This window comes from Oryctolagus cuniculus, chromosome 21 (genome assembly GCF_051225735.1).
Source record: "Oryctolagus cuniculus isolate XC-2025 breed Fujian yellow rabbit chromosome 21, ASM5122573v1, whole genome shotgun sequence".
NCBI lineage: Eukaryota > Metazoa > Chordata > Mammalia > Lagomorpha > Leporidae > Oryctolagus > Oryctolagus cuniculus.
Window position 1 is genome coordinate 34443916 of NC_142887.1, and position 18467 is coordinate 34462382.

An 18467-nucleotide genomic window follows, 5' to 3' on the forward strand; every position below is an offset into this window, starting at 1 on the left:
GTAAATGTTTCTAGGAAGAAAGAGAACAAGAAATGCAGGGAGATGCACTGCTTCCAGGCTCCGGTCCCACAGAAGGTCATCCCCTCCAAGCCCATCCCAGAGACATCGCATGATGTACCCAGAGGCAAAGAACTTCTGGGACAAAACGGGCTTGAATGACTCATCCAGGGTTGTTCAACTTCCCACCCCTGGGACGCTGACACATTTTCAGTGACCTCCACATCACAGGTCCAGGGCAAGTTCCCCGTGTCACCCACCAAAGTTCTCAGTGCTCTGCCCTGGAGGTGTCACCTCCACAGTCCACAGGGCCCCATGGCCACTATGCACATACTTTAAATATGATTATCCATTTTGCCTATGCTTTGTAAATGTACATAAAGAATGGATTTTAAGTTTTCTATTTATGTTATTTGTTTTAAACCAGGGTGATGACAGAGAGAGAGAGAGGAAACAGACAGAGACAGGGTGAGAGAGAATTCCCACAGTTAAGGGGTATGGAGTGATAGGGGAGAGAGAGATCTATCTTAAACCCACTGGTTCACTCCCTAGATGGCAACAATGGCCAGGACTGTGCTAGGTTGAAATCGGGATCCAGGAGTTCATCCATGTCCCTGATGTGGGTGGCAGAGGCCCTAGCACTTGGGCCATCTTCCACTGCTTTTCCCAGGCCATAAGCAGGGAGCTGGATTGGAAGTGGAGCAGCTGGGAGGGCATAAACCAACCCCCATATGGGATTCTGGCATTGCAGGTGGTGGCTTTCCCTGCTGTGCCACAAAGCCAGCCCCAGCTTTGCACTATTTTTAAATATGAGATTCCCTTTTGCCTATACTTTAGAAATGTCAACAATGAAACTAAAATAAATTCAAAATTTAAATTATTTGTTTTAAAGGCAGAGTGACAAGAGTGAGAGAGATTTCTCTTCAGCTGGTTCACTCCCTAAAAGCTCACCTCAGGAAGAGATGGGGCAGAGTGATTCCAGGACCCAGGAACTGAATCCAGGTCTTCCACAAGGGTGTCAGGGACCCTGGCAGTTGCACCATGACCTGCAGCCTCCCAGCAGTCACAGTAGCTGGAAGCTGGAATCAAAAGCAGAGTCAGGAATCAAATCTAGGCACTATGATACAGGACGTGGGTGTCCCAAGTGGCAGTGCAACTACTGTCCCAAACGCCAGCCCTGAGGAGACTTCACAATGCAGCAAGTGGTGTGCATATTCATGAATCCTGAGACCTTAGAGAATTAGTCATCCCCAAAGACAGCCAATCCTTATTCCTGATGGATACTCTCAGGTGTAAGACAACTCTGTGCCAAAACGTGCAAGAACAGAGCAACAAGGAATGTTGTGCACAAAACACCACACACCAACACTCACATGTCACCCATGGATACACCGATATCTGTGTCTTTTACTATGTCACTCTAAAATATCACTGTGGCACCACACTACTGTATCAACATCTTCCACACTGTACTCCACCAACTACTGTATATCACTATCACAATATGTCAGTATAGGGCTATATTGGCCATATCTGTTTATCACCATATCTGCCACCATACATTTGATTTCACTATATATCACTCTGTCTCTATGTATCACTGTCACTGTGTATCACCGTATCTGTCCTTATGTATCACTATATCACTACACATCACTATATCTGCCACTATGCATCACCATATCTGCCCTATGTATTACTGTATCTCTCACTATATATCACTATACACCTATATTTGTCACTGTACATCACCATCTGTCACTAAATACTGCTCTGACACTCTATACCACTCTACCTGTCTCTGTATGTCTCTATTGTATGTCACTGTATATTGACATATCACCAGATATGACTGTATCTCTTGGTGTATCTCTGGGTCACTGTATTACCGACACTGGCATCACTTGACCACTGCTATCACTAAATCCATCACTATGCACCTCTTGGGACACATCACAGTGCACTGCACAAGTGTACTATACATCTCTGATTTTATTGATTTGGGTCTTTTCACTTCTTTTTTTAGTTAGTTGGGCCAATGGGGTGTCAATTTTGTTTATTTTTTCAGAAAACCAGCTCTTCGCTTGGCTGATTTTTTGTAATGTTTTTTTGGATTCAATCCTGTTAATTTCTTCTCTGATTTTAATTATTTCTCTTCTCCTACTAGGTTTGGGTCTGGTTTGCTGCAAATTTTCTAGGTCCTTGAGATGCGCTGAAAGCTCATTTATTTGGTACCTTTCTGTTGTATTGGAATCTAAGTCTCCCTTTAAGTCCCTTAACATATCTTTTAAATAGACCGGTGCCCTGTAATTAGGTGCATATACATTTATAATAGTTACATCTTCCTGTTGAATTGAACCCTTAATCATTATATAGTGCCCCTCTTTGTCTCTCTTAACAGTTTTTGTATTAAAGTTTATTTTGTCTGATATTAATATGGCTACACCTGCTTTTTTTTGGTTTCTGTTGGCATGGAATATCTTTTTCCAACCTTTCACTTTCAGTCTGCATGCCTCTTTGTTAGAGAGATGTGTTTCTTGTAGGCAACAAATAGTTGGGTTGTGTTCCTTAAGCCAATCAGCCAGTCTGTGTCTTTTAACTGGACAGTTCAGGCCATTCACGTTTAATGTGACTATTGATACATAGTGACTTTGCCCTGCCATTTTCCCAGAGATATTTTTGAGTATATGCTTTCAGCTTCCCATGCTCTTTTACTGGTAGGTGTTCTTCCTTTCCCTTCTTTCATATTGATGGCCATGTTTCTGTGTTTCTGAGTGTAGCACATCTCTAAGTATCTTTTGCAGGGCCGGACGAGTGGCGGCAAAGTCTTTCAATTTCTGTTTGCTATGAAAGGTCTTTATTTCACCTTCATTCACAAATGAGAGCTTAGAAGGATATAATATTCTGGGCTGGAAATTTTTCTCTCTTAGCACCTGTGCTATGTCTCGCCATTCCCTCCTAGCCTGTAGTGTTTCTGATGAGACGTCTGCTGTGAGTCTGATTGGAGATCCTCTGAGAGTAACCTGACATTTCTCTCTTGCAAATTTTAGGATCTTTGCTTTATGTTTCACTGTGGTGAGTTTAATTACAACGTGTTGTGGTGAGGATCTCTTTTGGTCATGTTTATTGGGGCTTCTATGAGCTTCCTGTACTAGGATGTCTCTGTCCTTCTCCAAACCTGGAAAGTTCCCTGCTAGTATCTCACTAAAAAGGCCTTCTAATCCTTTCTCTCTCTCCATGCCTTCAGGAACTCCTAGAACCCGAATGTTGGTTTTTTTAATAGTATCCTGTAGATTCCCAACAATAATTTTTAGATTTCTAATTTCCTCTTCTTTTCTTTGGTTTGACTGTATCCTTTCCTGTTCTCTGTCTTCTAAGTCCGATATTCTCTCTTCTGCTTCACCCATTCTGTTTTTAAGGCTCTCTAATGTGTTTGTCATTTGATCTATTGAGCTCTTCATTTCATTTTGATTTCTCTTCACTATCACACTTTCCTGCTCTACTAGTTTCTGCGTTTCATTTTGATTCTTCCTTAAAATTTCATTTTCACGAGAGAGATTTTCAATCCTGTCCAATAAGGATTTCTGTAGTTCAAGGATTTGCTTTTGAAAACTTCTAAATGTTCTTATCATAAATTTTTTGAAATCCGTATCTTGCATTTCTTCTATCTCATCATCTTCATAATCTTGGTTTGGGGTGTTTTGTTTATTTGGAGGCATCATAATGTCATCGTTGAGCTTGTTCTCTCGATTTCTGTGTTTATTGCTTGGCATGGTTAATTCTGTTTCCCTCACTGTGAGGTTTTTTTTATTATTATTATACTATGTCCGTGTTAAGTGGACTGCCTGCTGTTGGAGGAGCCTTGGAGGCTTGAGATGGGTGTGGCCTGAGAGCTCTGCTTGGTTCTTCCTGGTTAAGGGTGTTTAAAGGTGACACCCTCAGGTTATACGTGGTAAATCTCTCTTTATTTATTCATTTATTTATTTTATTTTATTTTTTGTTCAGGAGGTAAGTAATACTGCAAGGCTTCGATTCCAGCGCCAATGTGTGGACTCAGAGCCCTTAGCATCCCTCCTCTCCCCGCTGGTGTCTTTGTCACATAGACTCCCCTTCCCACACTGGCACTCAGACTCTGCGGCTCCCGCAGTTCAGCTTCCGCGTGGTGGACGACCCTGCTCTCCCAGTAGGTCCTTTGGGTCACAGCAAATAGCTCCGAAAGAGTTTCCTCTGCAATTTTTTCCTGATCCTTTGTCTGAGGCTACTGTAACTCTGCTTTTATTAAACTAAATTTACCCGGACTATCGTTGCACGCCCTCACTATTCCGCTATCTTGCCTCCAACCAAAATGCCCATCAATGGTAGACTGGATAAAGAAATTATGGGATATGTACTCTTTAGAATACTATACCGCAGTAAGAAACAATGAAATCCAGTCATTTGCAACAAAATGGAGGAAACTGGAACACATCATGCTGAGTGAAATAAGCCAGTCCAAAGGGACACATACCATATGTTCTCCCTGATTGGTGACAACTGACTGAACACCAAAAAGGAAACCTGTTGAAGTGAAATGGACACTATGAGAAATGGTGACTTGATCAGCATAGCCCTGACTGTTAATGAACAACTTAATACATTATCCCTCTTAGTATTTTTTTTGTCTGCTCTACTTAATATGACTGGTTTAATTCTGTAATTAATACACAGTTATTCTTAAGTGTTGAAAATTAACTGAAATGTGATCCCTGTTAAACATAAGAGTGGGAATAAGAGAGGGAAGAGATGTACAATTTGGGACATGCTCAAGCTGACTTGCCCCAAATGGTAGAGTTAGAAACATACCAGGGGACTCCAATTCAATCCCATCAAGGTGGCATGTGCCAATGCCATCTCACCAGTCCAAGTGATCAATTTCAGTTCACAATTGATCATAATGAAAGGACTAAGAGTCAAAGGGATCACATAAACAAGTCTAGTACCTCCTAATACTAACCGATAGAATAAATAAAAGGGAGAGCGATCCAACATGGGAAGCGAGATACTCAGCAGACTCATAGAATGACAGATGTCCTAAACAGCACTCTGGCCTCAGAATCAGCCCTAAAGGCATTCTGATCTGGCTGAAAAGCCCATGAGAGCATTTCAGGCATGGAAAGCCAAGACACTATGGCAAAAAAAAAACCTAAATGAAAGATCTCTGTGAGTGAGATCCCAGTGGAAAGAACAGGTCTTCAAAGAAGGAGGTACCTTTCTCTGAAGGGAGGAGAGAACCTCCACTTTGACTATGACCTTGTCTAAACAAGATAAGAGTCGGAGAACTCAAAAGGCTTCCATAGCCTTGGAAACTCATGACTGGAGCATGGGGAGATTACTGATGCCATAAACAGGAGTGTCAATTTGTAAAGTCAACAACAGGAGTCACTGTGCACTCGCTCCTCATGTAGGATCTCTGTCCTTAATGTGCTGTACATTGAGACTTAATGCTATAACGAGTACTCAAACAGTATATTTCACTTTGTGTTTCTATGGGGGTGCAAACTGTTTAAATCTTTACTTAATGTATACTAAACTGATCTTCTGTAAAAAAAAAAAAAGAAGAAATTATCAATTCCCAACTTGACTCTCACTGGGATTAAACATGACAATAGGTCTGATCTGATTTCATCATCATTCAAAAAATCATCTATTATTTTTCACTTTATGTTTCTGTGTGGGAGCAAATTGTTGAAATCTTTACTTAATGTATGCTAAACTGATCTTCTGTATATAAAGAGAATCGAAAATGAATCTTGATGTGAATGGAAGGGGAGAGGGAGTGGGAGAGGGGAGGGTTGCGGGTGGGAGGGACGTTATGTGGGGGAAGCCATTGTAATCCATAAGCTGTACTTTGGAAATTAATATTCATTAAATAAAAGTTAAAAATAAAAACAAGTGTACTATACAGACATTATAAAACATAGACACAGTGGGTAGTGTCCCACATACATGTGGACAACATTCCCCCAGGAGGACACAGGTGATGACATTTTCTAATCAGGTCACAAAGAACCAAGAGACTCAAGAAAATACTATTTATCCACAGATGATTATTGCATCCTGCAAACTCCCCCTATATCTGCCTGAGTCAGCCCCACTCACAGGATCAGGTGTCTGAGTTGAACCTATGGAAGTCATTACTGAGAACCTCCGGGTCACCTCCAAAGCAAAGCCACTCTGAAGGAGTCTGCTTGCCAGGCCTTGTGACCAGGCTTTGCCCCAGGCCCCACCTGAGACAGAGGGTGAACCCAGCAAACCCACTTGTGAGAGCATGAACTGGGTCTACCCCCATGCCATGCTCTCCCTAGTGCCCACTCTGGCCAGGCTGAGTGATGAGATGGGAAATGCAGGCCAAGTATGAGTTAGGGGTGGAGAAAGAGGCCAGGGCCACCCCTCCTCTGATGTAGAGCTTCCCCCACTGAGCCCTGGACTCTGCTAATTCCCAGAGTTCAACCCTGTACTGTTGACTCCCCAAGTCATCTTTGATCCCTTCACACCCTCCCAGCATCACCTGGCCTCCTCTCTATCACTCTCTCCACATTTCTAGCACACCATGACAGCCCCAGTCTGAGCCACACCCAGGAACCACAACTACACATTGTCTCTTTTGTCCACCATCCTGCACAAGTGAGGAAATAAAGCACACAGGGGCTTTCCCTCACTTGTCCAAAGTCCCACAGTCCAAGCCTGAAGAGCAGTCACCAGAGATTTCTCTTTGCCACCTTAGACTTATCTTCCATTACCTGTGACATACATGGTCGTAATAATAATACCCACCTCAGAGAGAGTTTGAAATACTTAAATCCATTCGTGTTTCTTAAAAAAAAAATACTTCTCAAAACACACGACTGAATCAAAACCCATAGGAAAGGGGCTGGTGCTGTGGCATAGCCGGTAAAGTGCCACTGCCTGCAGTACCAGCATCCCATATGCATGCTGGTTCAAGTCCTGGCTGCTCCAATTCTGATCCAGCCCTCTGCTATAGCTTGAGAGAGCAGTGGAAGAAGACCCAAGTTTTGGGGCTTCTGCAACAAACAACGTGGGAGACCCAGAAAAATCACCAGGATCCTGGCTCATGGTCTTTGCTTTGCATTGGTGTAGCTCCGGCCATGGCAGCCAACTGGGGAGCGAACCAGTGCCTGGAAGACTCTCTCTCTCTCTCTCTTCATCTTCCTCTCCCTCTCTCTCTCCCTCTCTCTCCCTCTCTCAACCTTCCTCTCTCTCACCCTCTCACCCTTTCTCTCTATTTCTCTCTCTCCCTCTCTCTCTCTTTCTGTCTCTTTCTGTCTCTCCTTCTCCCTCCATGTAACTCTTTCAAACAAACAAATACATCTTTTAGAAAAACCAAAGGAAAACACACATGAGGTGTGTGCAGGGAGACAGAGTTGAGGAGAGAGGGAGACAGACCTCAGATGGCTGTCTTCAGCCCAGTGAGAGTGCACCAAATCTGCACTCAGTCATACAAACACTTGTCCACTGTCTGCTAGGATCAACAGCAACCTGTGAGTTCTGAAGCCCATCCTTGGGGAGTGGGACCCCTACAAATGTTTACTTCCTTAGGTGCTCTTCCTGAGCCCTAGGACACCTATTGGAATTCTCTATACAAGAGAGTTACTCTTCTATCATAACTTAATAACTCTTTGTTACACTGTCCTAATCAAACTATTTTCTGGCTTCCTAGATGGCCCAAACTGAGTGATTATTTTCTCTTCATGCTCATTTTATTTGTATTTCTTGTACAAAAGTTATTAATAGCTGATGGTGCTTTCGCATAAAAAGTAAAGCCTCCACATGGTAGGGTCTGCATCACATATGGTTTGAGTCATGGCTGCTGCACTTCTGATCCAGTTTCCTGTGAATGGCCTGGGAAAAGCAGCAGAAGACAGCTCAGGTACTTGGGCCCCTGCACCCACATGGCAGACCAGGATGAAGCTCCTGGCTCTGGACTTCAGCCTGGCCAAACCCCAGCCATTGCAGCCATCTAGGGGTGAACTAGAGGATGGAAAGTCTCTTTCCTTCTCTCTCTGTATCTCTGCCTTTCAAATAATTAACATCTGTAAGAAAAGTGTTACTAATATCCACTCTGAAGGAATTCAGGAAATGAATTACCACTTGCTTTACCAAAACAATTTAGAATCATGGTTCCACAAAGTTGGATCATCATCAGGTTTGCTCAGCAATTACGATGTACCAGGTCTAAAATGAGGGAGAACACGTCCAACCATCATTTCTCTCTTATGGATCACCTCAGTCCTATGGCTGATCAGTGATTAGCAGGAATAAGGTTTTTGTTGGCTCAAATGATCCATTATTTAAATGGGAAACAATTCACATGCAACAGTAACATAGTTGAACTTCCTGTTATCCCCCCAACCAGCTGACTCCTTTCCTGTTGCCAGCCATCATTTATACACAGTAAGGGCTGCTCCATGTCTGTCCAGTCACAGCTCCTTCCCCTGGATGACTACATATGAACTGTACACTCTCCTGGGACACATCAGGGCTAACGGCAGAGAGAAAAAACTGAGATGCATCCATGGGGAACGGGAGCCTGCAGGGATCAGCCCAATGCATTCAAAGGGGCAAGGAATGACACTGGGACAGGCTCATGCTCAATATCAACTTCTGTGCTTCCTTGAGGAGTGTCAGGTTGATCATTTCTATTCTCCACTAAGTACAGTCATCACTAACTCCAGAGATTACAAACCAGTCATGATAGGGAACATGGACATGACTGAAATGTGGACACACTTGGCCCTCCCCTGGGGTTCTCTCCATGGCTGGCAAACTCAGCTGTGCACAGGGAACACAGAGGCCAAAGAACCATGGACCTGCCAGGCTGACAGGCCAGCCTGTCATGGAGATAAAGGGAGGGTCTTCCTGACCGGGGCTGCAGTCAACATAAAACTGATGGGGAATAGGAATGTTATACCCATTTGTTTTGTTCCTCTCCCTTCACTGACAAAGCTGTCCTCGGTCTCTGCAGTAGTGAAGGGAAAACCTTGGAAATTACTCTATTTCTGCTTAAACAAATTAGAAACAATGGCATTCTCCAAGGAAGAGGAGGAAAGTCTCCAGCGATCTTTCCTCAAACAATCTCACCTCACAGGTATTCTTGTCGGTGGATCTGGACCACGGCACGAGGGTAAACACCACTGAGAAGAACATGGAAGAGCGGCACTTGCAAATGTCAGGAGAACTGTGCACATCAGAGAGCTGCAGGGGACAAATAGTCTGCAGATGAATCAGCACAAGATGTGAGACCCCTCTGACTGCACATACACAGGCCACGCCCTAGGGGAGGAAAGACTGTGGAACTGAGCTCCCACGCAACCAAGCAATTGACTTCCAGGTGACCTCTGAGGGTACAAGGTCTCAGTGGACACAGCTCCATGAAAATGAGTTGAAAACTGCACAAAGGTGCACCACTGTAGGACATGAGCCAAAACACCAAGATCAGTTAGATGTGCGCTATGTGGTTTGCTTCACAGAGCAACAGAGAAGGAAAATGAGCATCCTCCTGAGAGTTTTTAGTCTCCCACACTGTCCAGAATGCCACGGAGCAGTACACAACAAAACATAGAGATGACTAGGACAGTCTGATCAGCTCTCAAAGAAAAAGACCACTGATTGGCACTGAACCTGTCCTCATAGAGGAATGACTAGGGACAGCATCTCCTCTAACCATTTCCAAAGAAGGAAAGGCAAATGCTCTTGAAATTGATGGAAGAAAGTGTTCCGAGCAGACGAAGAATTACATGAAAAACACAAGCTGGAAATGTCAGGCCTGAACGTACAACATACCTATCAAACTGCAATGGATGGGATGGCGCCGTGGCTCAACAGGCTAATCCTCCACTTTGCGGTGCTGGCACACCGGGTTCTAGTCGCAGTCGGGGTGCCTGATTCTGTCCCAGTTGCCGCTCTTCCAGGCCAGCTCTCTTCTATGGCCCGGAAGTGCAGTGTAGGATGGCCCAGGTCCTTGGGCCCTGCACCCAATGGGAGACTAGGAGAAGCACCTAGCTCCTGGATTTGGATCACCACGATGCGTAGGGCGCCAGCCATGGCAGCCATTGGAGGGTGAACCAAGGGCAAATGGAAGACCTTTCTCTCTGTCTCTTTCTCTCTCTCACTGTCTACTCTGCCTGTCAAAAAAAAATGCAATGGATTGAATCAGGGCCAGAGTGTAGAAAAAGAGGAAGGATCAGATTACATGCCAATCAACAGAAAGGTACAAGTTGAAGAACAAAGAGAAGGGAAGAAGGTGGAGGCTAAGTGAATGGAGCCTCAGAGATGTGTGAACCAGAGCAAGAGTCCTAATGTTTGGGAGCCTGAAATGGGGGGGGGGATGGGGGAGCAGTGAACAACAAAATCTATAAAGAATCCAATGGCCAGGAAGATCATCCTTTTAGGAATACAATCCAAGTAGCTCAGAAGCATTACAGGGACATGTGAACAATCCACAAAAAAAGGGGGGGGGGGAGAATCTTGAAATCAGAGCCAATGGCACACTCCCAACAAGGGAATACCCACATGAGAGGGTTTGACTTCTCATCAGAAAACACAAAGTCCACAGGATACTAGAACCCTGTCCTCCAAGTGCGGAAAGAAAAGATCTCCCAGGATTCTTGAGGGAACCAAGACACCCTGAAGGATCTCAGCCCCCTATGCAGAAAAAGGAAGGGTGGTGGAGAAGAAGGAATACTAAGAGCAGTCATCAGAAGACCACTTGCCATCAAAATAGCACCAAGTGAATGGAATTCTTCAGGCTAAAGTGAAATCCTGCCCACAGGAAGTCTGGTACATCAGGAGTAATGAAGAGCAGGAGAAACGTTAAGGATTTAAATCACTGCTGGCTGTGTTTTCGCCCTTAAATTCTCTAAACGACATCTGCAGAACCCAAAACAGAAAGCACAGACTCAGAGGGTGAGGCTCTGTTTGTACAAAGGTCACACCAAGGGGAACAGTCACAACAGAGCAGAAGGTCAAAGAATCGTGCGGCCCTAAGGTTTCATTACTCTGCCGAACAGGAAGAAAAGGGACTCTAATCAGATGGGAAAAGCAACAGGACCCACAGTGCTATGCCCAGAACAACTGAAACACGAAGACACGCTCTAGGAAAGCTGGATGTGGGCCGGCATCATGGTGCAATGTGCGATCCCACACCCTGAGGCACTCGCAGCTCCCTGCTAATGTGCCTGAGAAAGCAGCAGAGGATGGCCCAAGTCCCTGCGCCCCTGTACATGTGAGAGACATGGAGGAAGCTCCTGGCTTTCTCCTGACCTGCCCTGACTGTGGTGGCAACATGGAGAGAGAACTGGCAGATGGAGGATCATTCTCTAATTCTGTCATTCAAATAAATTTAAAAAAATTTTTTTTAAATAAGAGGATGAAGTTGGGTCACCTCAGGATCTAGATCTGGGAATGGAGCAGCAACAGATTGATAAACAGGTCTTTGTGGAAATCCAACTTGGCGTTTCCCCAGAGAACTCGCAGGAATGGAATCTCAGTTATATGGTCAGCATGTCTCTCCCAGCCTACCTGGCCCAAAACTATGCTGCCAGCACCTCAGGCTCTGAGGGGCACATGCATTTCTGCCCTGAGGGCTCTCTCCTCAGTGTTTCCAGGACAAGAGAAGGAGGACCCACACTGGGTGACACCAATGCGGCCATAGCCTACAGGACCTGCTTGCCAAGAGACCGCTCCTAGCACTCACCCACCTGAGGGTCAGGGATCGGGCAATGGGTCCTGCCCAGTGCCCTGAGGGCTCTAGGCCCTGGAAAAGCACTGAGGGGGCCACTGCACTACCAACAGCTCATGATGCTCAATACAGACACCCTCTGCCCTCAGTAGGAGCCTGGAGGGACACAAGAGTCCAGAGGGGATCGGCAGCCTTTGCCGGGGCCACTTCCTCCCATGTCATCTGCACAATGTGCCACTCCTGAGGCCATCTTGGCAAACTCCACCCCTAGCCTGGGTCCTGGACACACCCATCTCCAGGCCCTGCTCTCTATGATGCGCACCCCTAGCAGCAGGTTCTGTGACACGTGCCCATTCTGTGACCACTAAGGTTCTGCAGATGTGGCATTTTGGCTTTAGCCCTTCGGAGCGATAGCAGCCAAAAGTGCTTTGGGAAGTCTTCACAGCATAGAGACTCACCAGCTTCTTTTCAAAAACTTTGGGGAGCAAATTTTGCCCCCCTCACCTGCCCCAGCAATGGGGGCTGACCATCGACCTAAGGGGCCCCCAGGCCCAGGTCGGGGTCACACTCCCGCCTCTGGCCCTGGACCAGTTGGTCCACGGGCAAAATACCATAGGTCTTACAGACCAAAAGTCAGACAATCCAGTCTGATAAGAAAACTCAGGGCCATCGTGGCACTGCTGACCACTCTCTGTGGGCTTCAGACTCGACAACGCATGTGCTCCAACAGAGTGAACATCGGTAAGGCCAGGATGCCACCACCCCGTAGGCTAGGTAACCTGATCATCATGGAAATCTGAAAGCCTTGTAGGGGAGGTGTGGTAGAAGTGCGGGGAGCACGTGTGTGTGCAGTGCTGTGGTGCAGTGGGCTCAGCCACTGCCTGCAACACCAGCATCCCGAAGGAGTGCTGGGTTGAGTCCCAGCTGCTGCACTTCCAACCCAGCTGCCTGCTAATATACCTGGGAAGGCAGTAGAACATGGCTCAAGTACGTGGCCATTTTGGAAGGCACTGGTGAAGTGCCAGGCCCCTGTCTGGCCAGCTACCTTGCCAGTTGTGGTGGCCATTTCAGGGTCAAGTCAGAAGATGGAAGCTCTCTTTTGGTTTTCTCACTCCCCAACTCAACCTTTACACATAATACATTTGTAACAGAAAGCAAAAGCACTTTGGGAGGTGATGCTGAGGTCGCCCAGGTGCACAGCAGTTCACATCCTTCCTGCCTTTTCCTTTCTAGGACCTGTACTGAGCACGCCTGATCCTACCAGACGAACCGGCAATGGAAGGCGGAGGAAGCAAACCTGCAAAGTACATCATCCAATTATCCAGGATATGGACACTTTACCCCCTGATACTCCTCCACAGGAGGAAGCCATGGACATCTCTCCCCCTATACTCCCCAATGGGGGTATCAAGGGACACATCACCCCCATATGTTCCCTGAAAGGAGAGAGCTATAAACAACTCATCCCTCTCTGCTCCCCTACAGGAAGAAGCCATGGACACTACTCCTCCATACACTCCACCTCAGGAGGAGGAGCCCATGGACACCACGCCCCCATATGAGCCACCAGAACTGATGGACACCACACCGCCATATGAGCCACCAGAACTGATGGACACCACACCGCCATATGAGCCACCAGAACTGATGGACACCACACCGCCATATGAGCCACCAGAACTGATGGACACCACACCGCCATATGAGCCACCAGAACTGATGGACACCACGCCCCCATAAGAAACATCTTGGGCGGATCCACACCTCCCCATGTTCCACCACGGGAAGAGCCCAGGGATATCACACTCCCAACATTCCACCATGGGAGGAGCCTATTGACCAACACCCTCCTGTGCTCCCCCATGGGAGGAGTCCCTGGACACCACAACCTCCCAAGCTCCACCAAAGGAGGAACCAATGGATACCACAATGCCATAGGCTCCTCCTCCAGTGTAGTGCCTGGACACCACACCCTCCTACGCACCACCAAGGGAGGAACCAATGGATACCACAATCCCATAGGCTCCTCCTCCAGAGGAGCCCATGGACACAACACCAACCTATACTCCCCCATAGAGGAGGCCATGGACCCTTCACCCCCTAGTTTCCAGCATAGTCCATGGAAAGGTCAACCACGTCTCCTGCCCTCTGTTTTCCTCCTGCTGGTCCCAGGGGCAGTTTTATGCCTGGCCTTCCCATCTTTCCTTGCATCTTCATACCCAGTTTCCCAGCACCTATGGATATAGACCCTCCCACGTGACCCTTCCTCCCTTCCCTCCAGGACATGGCACAACTCTGCTCCCAGGCAGCTCCTTTCATGGCCTCCAGCTGGCTCCTCACCACACAAGAGTCTTATTTAATATTAAACACCATACTCGTTCTGTTTTTTGTGTCTATGCTCTGTAGATCCAGTGTGAGAAATGCTGGCTTGTGTGAGTGCTGACAGGAGGTCAGATCCTAGGGGAAAATGTTCCTGTGGTGCAAGAAACAGGGGCTGGAGGGTTGGGGGCTAGGGAGTAGAAGGAGCCAAAGGCCATAATGACTCCTCCTGAGCAGAAAAAGCTGTGGCTGATGGGCCGGCACCTGTGCCAGCATAGTGGGTGAAGCTGTGGCCTGCAGTGCTGGCATCCCATATGGGTACTGGTTCAAATCCTGGGAGCTCTACTTCTGATCCACCTCTCTGCTATGGCCTGGGAAAACAGTAGAAGATGGCCCAAGTCCTTGGGCCCCTCTACACACATGGGACACCTGGAAGAAGCCTCTGGCTTCTGGCATTGGATCAGTAGAGCTCCAGCCTTAGGAGCCAACTGGAGAGTGAACCAGTGGATGGAAGAACTCTCTTTCCCTGCCTCTCCTTCTCTCTCTCTGTAACTCAGACTTTTCAATATATGAATAAATCTCTAAACGAAGGAAAAAAAAAGCTATGGCTGAACTTAAGGGATGGGGCCCAGGATCAATGAACCCAGGAAGGGAGGAGACAGGAAGGGTCATCCTGGCTATGGCAGCCACCACTTCTCACCTCCTCTCTGAGCTGCAATTGGCTGGATCTCCCCTCACACACACCAGCAGTCTACACTCTACACATTCACACCTGGTCCCTTAGGGAAATCTACACTCACAGCTCAGCCAGAAAGCACACATCTGGCATCGAAGCTCACAGGCCACGAAGAACAGAGGAAGAAAACTCATCACCCCACAATAACCAAGGACAACCGTAACTCTAGGATGTCACTGATTCCCAGGTGATCTGATTGTCAACATGCGGAGATGTCCTCCTTGTTGCTCTTCCATTCAGATCAGGAAAGGGGAAGCCAAGAGACTATTTGCAGGGGAAACAAGCTAAGTTAGAGTCCCATTTTCCAAAAAAGGATTAATTGATTTATATCTTTTAACCCACAAGTACAAAGCATATCAATAGTCACTCCCAGCCATGCCACAAGACAAAAGCTGAACACCTGAATTCACCAATTCATCTTGTATCCTACAGAAAAGTGAGGTCACTTGCAAAACACACCTTCAGAAATTGCCTTGACTGACAGATGCAGAGAATCCCAGCTTAACTGAGCACAGGCCTCTGCTAGGGCTCAAATGTAGGTAGGGAACACAGACTGTAATAGGTCAACTGCTGGGGGCACAATGTGCACATGCTAGAGAGGAGAAAACTCCAGGGAGGGGGCAATCTTTTCTAAAAGAAGAGCTAACAAAGTTTTTAAAAACTTATTTTCATTTTATTTGTTAGGAGAGCTGCAGAAAGAGATGGAAACTGCCATACTCAGATCTTCCTTCCTATGGCCCACTTCCCACATGCTTGGAATGCTGTCGTCTTCCTTCTTGCTCTCTCTCACACAAATCAAACCCCAAACCATGCTGCATAACCTGGAAATCTCTAGGAAATACCAAGTCCCACATACATGCCAGTGCAGGTGCATCCTATCAATCTGTGGCCTGGACTTCTCAAGACATCAATCTCATCATAATCAAGTCAGGTCTAAGGAGATAGGCATTGCAGTACAATAGATTTGCCATCTGCTTGGGAAGCCCCCATTCCATATTGGATTTCCTGAGATAGAGTCCCACCATTGCTTCTGATCCAGCTTCCTGCACATGTGCACCCTGGGAGGCCCAGGTGATGACCTCAGTGCTTGGGTTCCTGTCATTCATGTGGGAGCACAGGATGGAGTTTCTGGCTTCAGTCAGGCCCAGCCCCACCTTTGTATTTGGGAAGTGAATTAGCAGATAGAAGGTCTTGAGATCTCATTCTCTCTCTCTCTCTCACTGTGTGTGTGTGTGTGTGTGTGTCAGTGTGCATGTGAGTGGGTGTGTCTAACTTTCAAAGTAGGAAATGGATTCTATAAGAAAAACATGAAGAGTCTGAGACTAAATTCTGGATGTAGTGTTGGTACAGAAAACAGACATGTGGGTACAGCTAAGGAATTTGAATAAACTGTGGCCTTTAGTGAATAATAAAGTATCAGTGCAGGTTCACTGATGGCAATAAACACACCACACTAAGGAAAGATGTCTATACGAGCTACTTCCAGCAGTTCCTTTATGAAGGGACTTCAAAAGGTCATGGAAAATGCACATTATGAGTAAACTGACACATGGACTTAAATTCTTTCTGCAACAAGGTAAATTCAGCTTTTCTCTCATTTCCTCCCCAAAGAGTCTGAAGTTATCTCTCCTGGTTTCACATTGTGATCTTTTCCTTGCCACTGGGATGCCCATTCACCAAACCACCTTCAGGGCAAATATCTATCAAGACCAAGGCTGGACCTCTCAGGAGCCACTCCCTGAATTCCTTATCACTGCACATGCATCCCACTCACAGGAATTACTACTGTGCTCAGAGGATTCAACCTTCTCTCTCATACTCCCTATTTTCTAGTCCCTGGAATGAAGACCTAAGGACTGAATGCTTTAAGCCTCAGACAACCGCACTGAATGATCCTGGGTACAGACATAGGGACATGTCAAAAACAAAGCACCACCCAGAAAAGCAAGGGCCTGGCTTCACCAGCAAGACACAAGGAGGTCTTAGCTCAGCCCTTAGCACTCGATTCTGTCCATCGTCCTGAACAGTTTTGCACCTCTGCACATTTGTCCAAACTCATCTCTACCAGGGGACAAACACTGCTCCCCAGAGCACACAGGAAACAACCTGACAGCAGACAACAAGGGCCACACCACAAGGAAGCTGTCATCCCTGAGCAGCTCCTTTGTGTCAAGGCTTTGCCAGCAATACCAACTTCAGTTCCTCCTCCCTCCCACCTCACTGACAGGAGGGTGCAGTTACAAGTTCAGCTGACAGCTAAGAGTATGGATTCCAGACCCCCACCATGAGATAGGTACTTGGTGGCTCTGGGCCTCAGTGTCCCACACGTCCACTGGGACTACTAACAGTCTCTGCAGTACAAACAGCTGCTGCCTGAGCTCTGCTGCTCCCATTGCTATTCCCATCCCATCCCCATTTGAAAGAGGAAGGAAGGAGAGGTCCTAAGATCCTGGCTCATGGCTTCAGATCGGCCCAGCTCTCACCAGTGTGACCATTTGGGAAGGGAACCAATAGATGGAGCATCTCCAGTGGATGGAGTATCTCAGGATCACCCCCCACCCCTTAATATTACTGTGCCTCTCAGACAAATAAATAAAATCTTTAGACAGAGATCAAGATGCATCTCTTTTGCAGGTTCACCCTGCAAATATCCACAGCAGCCCAGTTGTAGCCAAGCCACAGTCAGCAGACATGAAGGCACTCTGGGTCTCTTACCTGAATCACAGTCAACCAACAGCACCCAGTACCACCTGCTGCCTCCCAGGGTACACATCAGAAGAAAATTAATCAGAAGTGGGACAGGAACTCAACCCCAGGCACTCTGACAAGGGATGTGCATGTCCCAAGCAGCATCGGGTGCTGTGCTGAAAACCTGCCTCTTCCAATATCTGTGAAGGTGACCCATTTTTCTTCAGTAAAGAAGTGGAAGAACTGAGCTGGCACTGTGGCATAGTGAGGAAAGCTGCCACATGTGGTGCTGGCATCCCCTAAGGGCACTGGTTCAACATCTGGCTGTTCTATTTCCAATGCAGCTCCCTGCTTTTGCACCTGGGAAGGCAGCAGATGACAGTTCTGGTACTCGGGCCCCTGCACCCACATGGGAGACATGGAAGAAGCTCCTGGCTTCAGAAAGGCACAATTCCAGCCATTGTGGCCATTTCAGGAGTGAACCAGTGGATGGGAGACTGGATTCTCTCTCTCATTCTCTAACTCTGCCTTTCAAATAAATACATAAATAGATCTACCTATCTATCTATCTTTTAAAAAATACAAACTGGAAGACTCCATGGATGTGGCCAAATTGCCAAGATCCTTAGTTATTGAGGAAAGTACTAAGTGTTTGTTTTATTACAAAAATGTCTGGAACTTAAACTACCTTCTATTGACAAAGTATATATTTTAGGTGTATCTTTAAATCCCACTGTCCTTGAATTCTAAATTTCCTCATATCACCAGCAGTGGAATTGCTAGGGGACATAACTACTCTATTATTCAGGGGACGATACTACACACATTTATCCACCTGTCTTTGTGCTACTTAGAACTATTCTTGCTGTGTGCATGGTTGTCAATACAAATGTCTCTCCTTCCTCCAGCTACCTTCTTAGTATGCCATTTCCTACATGGATCTTCTTTTTCTAGCACCGTATTACTGAGCTGATGTATTTCATACAGCAA

The 18467-nt window shown here is 46.5% G+C and overlaps 1 long non-coding RNA gene across 1 annotated transcript in view; it reads right to left on the reverse strand.

Annotated features, from left to right (window-relative positions):
• Nucleotides 1–18467, reverse strand: part of LOC127485381 (uncharacterized) — a 50556-nt gene that overhangs the window by 11672 nt on the left and 20417 nt on the right. The gene's annotated exons all lie outside the window — the stretch shown is intronic.